The sequence below is a fragment of the Oncorhynchus mykiss genome, chromosome 13, assembly GCF_057628025.1.
Source record: "Oncorhynchus mykiss isolate SJ-2025 chromosome 13, ASM5762802v1, whole genome shotgun sequence".
Classification (NCBI taxonomy): Eukaryota; Metazoa; Chordata; class Actinopteri; order Salmoniformes; family Salmonidae; genus Oncorhynchus; species Oncorhynchus mykiss.
In genome coordinates this window covers 43,347,227-43,355,877 of record NC_143034.1, presented here as the reverse complement: position 1 = coordinate 43,355,877, position 8,651 = coordinate 43,347,227, and the positions used below count along the sequence as shown (strand labels likewise).

The following is an 8,651-nucleotide window of genomic DNA, read 5'->3' as shown; positions in this document are numbered from 1 at the left end:
TTTAGCCTAGAAACAAGCTGTAAAATGCCAGAGGAAGACACTGCTCAGATGCCCATGGGAATATCTTTGGTTCGTTTCTATGACCTACAGAAGCTGACCTTCTAAAGTCAAAGAAATTTGGGAAGTAATCTTATACAATGTGTGACTGTGTCACTATCAATTGATCGAATCACTTTCTGTAAAAGATAATTAGTATAATTAAATTGAGGGCTCATATAAATTATCCTAATAAAACATATTTGGTAGCAGAAAAACATTTAGGGAAATCGGGTCGAGACTTTATTTTCCTTATTATTATTATTATTATTTGTGTGATTATTATTATTACCATTATTATGTTTTAGCATTAACTAGCCTACCAAAATAGGATGAACTTTATTTTATTTTATTGTACTGCATTTACAAGAAGATGTGAAGAAGAATATGCAGCTGTGTTGGAAAAGGATCTAAACATCTGTGCTTCTTTTTTTGGCAACTGAAGCCTTTTATAAAACTGCCTCTTGTATTTAAATGTCTTTGTTGTGTCCCTCCCACTCCCGCTCCACATTTACAGCGACTTCCAGGCCTACACCAGGGCCAAGAAGCACAAGATGTACAGTACCAGTCAAAAGTTTGGACACCTACTCATTCAAGGGTTTTTCTTTATTTGTACTATTTTCTATGTTGTAGAATAATAGTGAAGACATCAAAACTATGAAATAACACTTATTTCAATGTCATTGTTCTTTCATGTTCATACTGTGTAGTTTTGTTAGGGATCGTATTTAAAGCTTAAAGTTTTTTATGCCACATGCACAAGTACAGTGAATTGCCTTTCTGGCAAGCGCTAAACCCAACAATGTAGTATTCAATATTAATGTAGTGCGACAAATAACATAAGGTAAAACAAAAACACACGAGAAATTAAAATAAGAGCACGAGAAGTAATTTAGCTATATACAGGGTCAGTTCCAATACCAGATTTACAAGGTGACTAGACCTCAGGATACAGTATATGATAAACAGTGTAGCAGCATATGATGATTGTACTGTATGTGAGTGTGTGTAAATGTGTCAGTCTAAATGTGTGTGCATGTTACGTGTGTGTGTGTTGGAGTGTGTGAGTGTGCATAGAGACGGTGCAAAAATAAAATTAATGTATAGTACAATGTAATGTTTAGTACAATGTAGGATAGAAATGCTAACATTTGTTTTCTGTCTGTATTGATATGTTGTACATCATCAGTATGTTGTAAACGTGTTCAAGGGGATTGAGACAGACAGGAACACAATCGAACACAGACACGCAGGCAGACGGACTTAGATAAGATAGACATCTGTCCTTGAACTCAGACCTACAGTGGGTGTGTTCAATCTTGCTCCTCTCAAACCGTATTTGTTTACCGGTGATATGGCCCCATTGATGACTCAAGCTACCGTTTTACTAGCTCTTGTCATAAAAGACTTAGCAACAATGCCAAACATTCAAACACTGTGAATGTACTCCTGTTCTCTAGTTCCTCTTCGACAGTCTCTATCTCACTCACTGTCCCCTTTCATGCATCTGACCAACTACACCATTAACAAACACAGTGAGAACTTTGTCTGGGACGAGAACGCTGTTAGCAAAAGGTGATCTATTGACACGAGTCTTCCTGGGCTTTCACTTTGATGCTGTATTTGACTATCCAGCTATGGTATTTCACCAAGGTGTTCCTGTAGCGTGGGTATTTACTCGTGCTTGGTTCCAGGAGTGAAAGGCAAGCACAATGCCTATTCTTTTAGGTATAAATTCTACAGGTTTCCCTCTCATTAGGATAATGGCTCAATCAACTTGAGAAAACCCTGTCGGTCACAAAACAGACCATGCAAATGCGACCGGTGTCGGAATGAAGCAGCTAGAACAATTAATGTCAGTCTAAAAGCAATGACTCAGAGCTGTCAGTCATGTCCCACTCTGAGACTTATGGCCATCTCTGGCCCAGGTCCCCCGTACCATACTCGTATCAGTATGCAAGAGCCACAGCCAGGCTTGTCAGCAGGCCAAGCATCCAATCTTATTTGCAGCATGTGTCACGACTCAGGAGGCTGATATACTGCCACTCATATTTCATCACTGCCTTGATATGTCAGGCGTATTTTTGCCCCCAAACAAAACTAACTGCAAGAACCTTAACAGTGTGGATAAAGTGAAAATGAAGTTGTCTGCAGTTGTACACACAGACAACATTGACAGTTGAAAGTGTTTTCGCAAGAAGAGGCAGTGGCATTGGAACAGGTCTATGACATGACGCTCAACCGATACTGTATGTGGCGACATTCCTGTCTGTTTGAATGGTCTTTGTCCCGCTCGTGGTCTTTCTCTCTCTCCCCCCTCCCCACAGGAAGTTGACCCATCTGCTGGAGACGATGCACTGATACGGGGAAGGTGTGGGCTGACATCGAGGATGTGGTGATCAAGGCTCTGGTCTCAGCCCACTCAGTGCTCCAGCACAGCTACCACACATGCTTCTCGTACCACGCCGCCTCCAACACCGCCACCGGGGCCTACTTCGAGATCCTGGGCTTCGACGTGCTCATCGACTACCGCCTCAAGCCCTGGCTGTTCGAGGTGAGACCACACACACTCACTTGCTCATGTATTTGTACAGTGTGATATACTTGTGTATTTGTGTGTGGAGATCAACCACTCCACTAGCTTCACTACAGACTCCAGGCTGGACAGAGAGGTGAAGGACAGGCTGCTGTATGACATGATCGTGCTGATTAACCTGGGGGCCTGTGACCGACGCAAAGCCACTGAGGAAGAGAGGAGCAGGATCAGAGACTGGCTGCAGCACATCCGCTCCAAGGAGACACGGTGTGGTGAGGACCCTGCAAAACTTCAGTCACAATAGAGTCACAGCACAGTCATTGTAGTCACTTCACTGAGTCATGATAGAGTCACAGCACATACAGTGGGGCAAAAAAGTATTTAGTCATCCACCAATTGTGCAAGTTCTCCCACTTAAAAAGATGAGAGAGGCCTGTAATTTTCATCATAGGTACACTTCAACTATGACAAACAAAATGAGGGGGGAAAAAATCCAGAAAGTATTGAGATAAACATTTGTTATTGACCAAATACTTATTTTCCACCATATTTGCAAATAAATTCATTAAAAATCCTACAATGTGATTTTCTGGATTTTTTTTCTCTCATTTTGTCTTTGATGTTTTTCATTCATATCACAAACCATTGTTTAGAAAATCATGATGAAAGTGGCCATTTCAGGCCTGTTTTAGACCTGCCTCTTGTAAAATCCTGTTATCAGTGAACCGTGCATGATACAAACAACATCTTTGTGTCGTTATACTCCTTATAGTGTGCTGTAAAATATGGACTATGTCTAGATTAAAATAAAAAAATAACATACTTTTTTTTCAACATTGAAACAATCAATATGAATACCTCAAAAGTACCCTTTTTTGATTTTGCTCATTTTTATAGACATTGTTTTAAACAATGTATGAGCACTATGAACACAGTGAATGGGAACATGGATTCAAAGTGAATGGGAAAATGGATTCAAAGGGAATGCCCTCTGCTGGTGATTTGCTGAATGTGATTAGTTAATAACCTATAATGTCCATTTCTATATATAAAATGGGTCATATCTTCGAAAGTAGCAGAGCACCCACACTGGAAATGTGAGGTGTTTGAAGAGTATATTATTCCAAACAAATTAAAAAAGGGTACTTTTTGAGATATTTGTATTTTTGTTTTATGTTTAATAAATTAATGTGAAACATTGTATTTCAGAATTCAGACATACTCCATATTTTACAGCACACTATCAGGAGTATAATGACACCAATATGTTGTCTGTATCATGTGCTATTCATAGATCGTAGGGTCTTACAGGAGGCATGTGTAGGTCTAAAAAGGGCCTAAAATCTCCACTTCCATCATGACTTTTTCAAAAATGGTTTGTGATACAAATGTAAAACGCATATCAAACATCCTTCCTCCCAATGACGCTTCTATGTGAGAATTGCCAGAACAATCTGATATACCAAAATTATTTTTGGGACTTCCTGGCATGGAATCACCCAATTGAGTCATAATACAGTCTGCTGCTCTTGAATCACAATAGTCTGCTGCTCTTGAATCATAATAGTCTGCTGCTCTGGGTCATAATAGTCTTCTGCTCTGAGTCATAATAGTCTGCTTGTCACACGCTGATCTGTTTCACCTGTCTTTGTGCTTGTCTCCACCCCCCTCTAGTTGTTGCCCATCTTCCCATTATCCCCTGTGTATTTATAGCTGTGTTCTCTGTTTGTCTGTTGCCAGTTTGTCTTGTCAGGTCTTACCAGCGTTCTTTCCCGCCTTCCTTTTTCTCTAGTTCTCTGCCTCCGAGCCTGCCTACCATCCTGTACCTGGCTGACTCTGACCTCAAATCAAATCAAATCAAATTTTATTTGTCACATACACATGGTTAGCAGATGTTAATGCGAGTGTAGCGAAATGCTTGTGCTTCTAGTTCCGACAATGCAGTAATAACCAACAAGTAATCTAACTAACAATTCCAAAACTACTGTCTTGTACACAGTGTAAGGGGATAAAGAATATGTACATAAGGATATATGAATGAGTGATGGTACAGAGCAGCATAGGCAAGATACAGTAGATGGTATTGAGTACAGTATATACATATGAGATGAGTATGTAAACAAAGTGGCATAGTTAAAGTGGCTAGTGATACATGTATTACATAAGGATACAGTCGATGATATAGAGTACAGTATATACGTATGCATATGAGATGAATAATGTAGGGTAAGTAACATTATATAAGGTAGCATTGTTTAAAGTGGCTAGTGATATATTTACATCATTTCCCATCAATTCCCATTATTAAAGTGGCTGGAGTTGAGTCAGTGTCAGTGTGTTGGCAGCAGCCACTCAATGTTAGTGGTGGCTGTTTAACAGTCTGATGGCCTTGAGATAGAAGCTGTTTTTCAGTCTCTCGGTCCCAGCTTTGATGCACCTGTACTGACCTCGCCTTCTGGATGATAGCGGGGTGAACAGGCAGTGGCTCGGGTGGTTGATGTCCTTGATGATCTTTATGGCCTTCCTGTGACATCAGGTGGTGTAGGTGTCCTGGAGGGTCACGATCACGAACCCGTGCCTGCCCTCTGCCTGCCCTGTGTTTCTAATAAATAATCTGAGAACTGTACTATCCGCCTCCCGTGTCTGCATCTGGGTCATATCCAGAGTCTGATTGTACAAACTGGCCATGACTAACCCAGCAAACTCTTACCAGCTCTGCAGCGCCATCTCCTCTCAGGGAGCCACCATTGGAAGACACGAGGAGTTACTTCAAGTACTTATGGAAGGATTCCAGACCTTGGCGGTACGCCAGGACCATGCCTTCAATACATTGCTGGAACAATTCCTCGGATTGTCTGTGAGGCAGCCCACCACTACAGTAATCCCCCAGACTGTCAATTACCCCACTACCACCGGCGTTTCTCCCCAATCTACCCCGGCTTCCCAAGAACCCTGCATACTTCCTCCGGATCGCTACGCTGGAGATCCCAGATTCTGCTGGGCGTTTCTCTCCCAGTGTTCTCTCATCTTTGAGCTGCAGCCTTCTTCATTTGGATGCTACCCTGGTGTCGGAGCAGGAAATCCCCACACAACCCCTCTACATTCCCATGGACGTCAGAGCGTTGGATGGGCACGCTCTATTGGCAGAGTCACCACACCACGTGTACCATTAACCCGAGAGTGTTGGGTAATCATAGTGAGTTTATGCAGTTCCTGCCCATCGAATCCCCTCATGCACCTGTGGTTTTGGGGTTCCCTTGGCTCCAGAGGCACAATCACCTGATCGACTGGGCTACTGGTTCTATCCTGGGTTGGAGCCCGTTTTGCCATGGGCATTGCCAGAAGTCGGCGCTGCCTGCCCCGGGACGTCTTCCTGTGGGCTTGGGAAAAGGCCCGGACCTCTCCCCCGTTCACGCGGAGTACCAGGACCTCCAGGAGGTTTTCAGCAAGGCCCGTACCACCGCGCTTCCTCCGCTTTGGCCCTATGACTGCGCCATCGACCTTCTCCTGGGCACTACACCGCCTCGGGCGCAGCTTTTTTCCCTGTTGGGTCCGGAGACCAAGGTGATGGACCTGCACTTTGCCTGCCCTGGCGTTTCGGTGGGTCCCCCGTGGTACGGATGAGCTAACGTAGGCTAAAGTGATTAGCATGAGGTTGTAAGTAACAAGAACATTTCCCAGGACATAGACATATCTGATATTGGCAGAAAGCTTAAATTCTTGTTAATCTAACTGCAATGTCCATTTTACAGTAGCTATTACAGTGAAATAATACCATGCTATTGTTTGAGGAGAGTGCATAGTTATGAAATTTAAAAGTTATTAATAAACCAATTAGGCACATTCGGGCAGTCTTGACACAAAATTTGGAACAGAAATGCAATAGTACATTGGATCCGTCTAAAACTTTGCACATACACTGCTGCCATCTAGTGACCAAAATTAAAATTGCGCCTGGGCTGGCATAATACGTTATGGCCTTTCTCTTGCATATCAAAGATGATGGTACATTTTTTTTTTTAAATGAATGTTTTTTTTTCCTTTGTATTATCTTTTACCAGATCTAATGTGTTATATTCTCCCACATTCATTTCATATTTCCACAAACTTCAAAGTGTTTCCTTTCAAATGGTATCAAGAATATGCATATCCTTGCTTCAGGGCCTGAGCTACAGGCAGTTAGATTTGGGTATGTCATTTTAGGCAAAAATTGAAAAAAGGGGGGGCGGATCCTTACGAGGTTAATAGTCTGCCTTGACTGAGTCATAATAGAGTCTGCACTGAGTCATACGTCATTATCCAAACATAAAATGAAAAAGTAGCACAGAGAAAATGTAATTTTACCAAGCCCATTCCAATGTCCTCAAGGAGCAGAGCCAGCAGCAGAACTCCAGTGTGGAGCGAGACCTGAGCTATGAGGGCCAGCACCTGGGCGGCTTCTGCAGGATCTTCCCCCGCCAGGGAGGGGAGGAGTACGACAAGTACCTCAAACACAGCAGCTCCCTCTTTCAGGAGACAGCTGCCACCAAGGCCAGAGAGAGGTGCACCAGGTAGACACACACACACACACACACACACACACATCACCCACACGTTAACAAGTGCCCATCCACACCTGCATACAACATCAGTTCCAACCTCAGTGCCATCCATAATGTGTGCATGCAGGTTTACTGGATAGACTATACACATAGTAGGGATGTTTCTGTCCATGTGTGGCACAGACCGCAGTGCTTGTATACAGGTTTACACAAAGTATACTCAGGAACGTTTCTTTGTGCAGAGAGCAGTTGCAGGAGCCCCATGAGAAACATAGCCAGAGCAGGTGTCAGAGACTGGGCCTGCTGGGGGAGTCAGCAGGAGACACGGGTAAAATCCACAAAGCACCCCTCTGCCCCATCCATCCCAATGTGAGTACTGTCTGCTGCCTGCTGCTATGTCCTATGGTTACCTTAACCCCCCCCCCCCCAAACAAAAAAAATATGTTTCTGTTACCTGGTCAATAAAACAAACATTGCATTGCCTCCTCAACTCAAAATAAACTTTTTTATGGCGTTGCGTTGTAGTCTCTGGCCTGCTCCGCTCACTTCCTCCCAGGGTGACCCAGGCGCTGAAGGAGGGGGAGGAGGGGGAGGAAGAGCATCTCAGGGGGCTGCAGCTGAGGGCCAGCCTGCTCAGAGACCTGGCCAGGTGTTCGTCACAGTGCCACCTATTGTCAAGACTGACTTACGGCAATAGATAAGCAACATGGCAGCCTAGGTGAGCACTTATCCGAAGTTCACAGGAGTCAGCTGTGTACGGTACTATGCATATATGCTGTGCACAGACAGGCACATATAAATACCTGAGAAGCTTTTTGAAAGATGTCAGATTATACAGGTTCAAAGGTTAGTAATTATTATTCTTTAGATTCCAATTTAACAACAGGAAAATAACATGTTTCTTTAACAAAAGGCCCAACAATATTTTCTTCAAACATCCCATTACTGTAAATGTGCAAATACCATGTTTTCTACTAAAGATTGAACCAAGCCTTTATATAGGCCTATCCATAAATCCAAACACACATGCTATTTTAATAGTCCATAAATGCAAACATATGTTTAGTCATTCAAAATTCATTAAAAGCATATTAATATTCCCAGGGGTGCATAGTTAAAATCTCAGAAATCAGAACTTCAGAGAGCCCCCAGAAATGCTCAATCATTACAGTCCAGATATACTCATCTACAAGTGTAGAGAGAAGAACATTGACAACAACACACAAGGGCATCACATAGGGCCAGTCATGTCTACACACTAAACTAACAATACTAATACTTGTTAGCCACCCAAAACCCCCATTAGAAAAGTGAATAGATGCTTGAGAGCTCTACCACAGGGGTATCAAACTCAATTCATGGAGGGCCGAGTGTCTGCAGGTTTTCGCTACCTTGAACTTGATTAATAAATTAAGGTCATTGACTAGTTAGGAACTCCCCTCATGTCTTCATTGGACACATTGAAAGGACACAACCAAAATCAGCAAACACATGGCCCTCCAGGAATTGAGTGTGACCGCTGCAGTGCGACCAAAGGT

General features: G+C 42.9%; 1 pseudogene across 1 annotated transcript; it reads left to right on the top strand.

Moving 5' to 3' along the window:
• Positions 1–432: 432 nt before the first annotated feature.
• On the top strand, positions 433–8,066 carry LOC110487535 (tubulin polyglutamylase ttll6-like; annotated as a pseudogene). Its single transcript, XR_005035524.2, has 7 exons — positions 433–1,638; positions 2,386–2,590; positions 2,661–2,839; positions 5,327–5,345; positions 6,953–7,122; positions 7,356–7,482; positions 7,639–8,066. The product of XR_005035524.2 is annotated as a tubulin polyglutamylase ttll6-like (transcript).
• Positions 8,067–8,651: the final 585 nt, after the last annotated feature.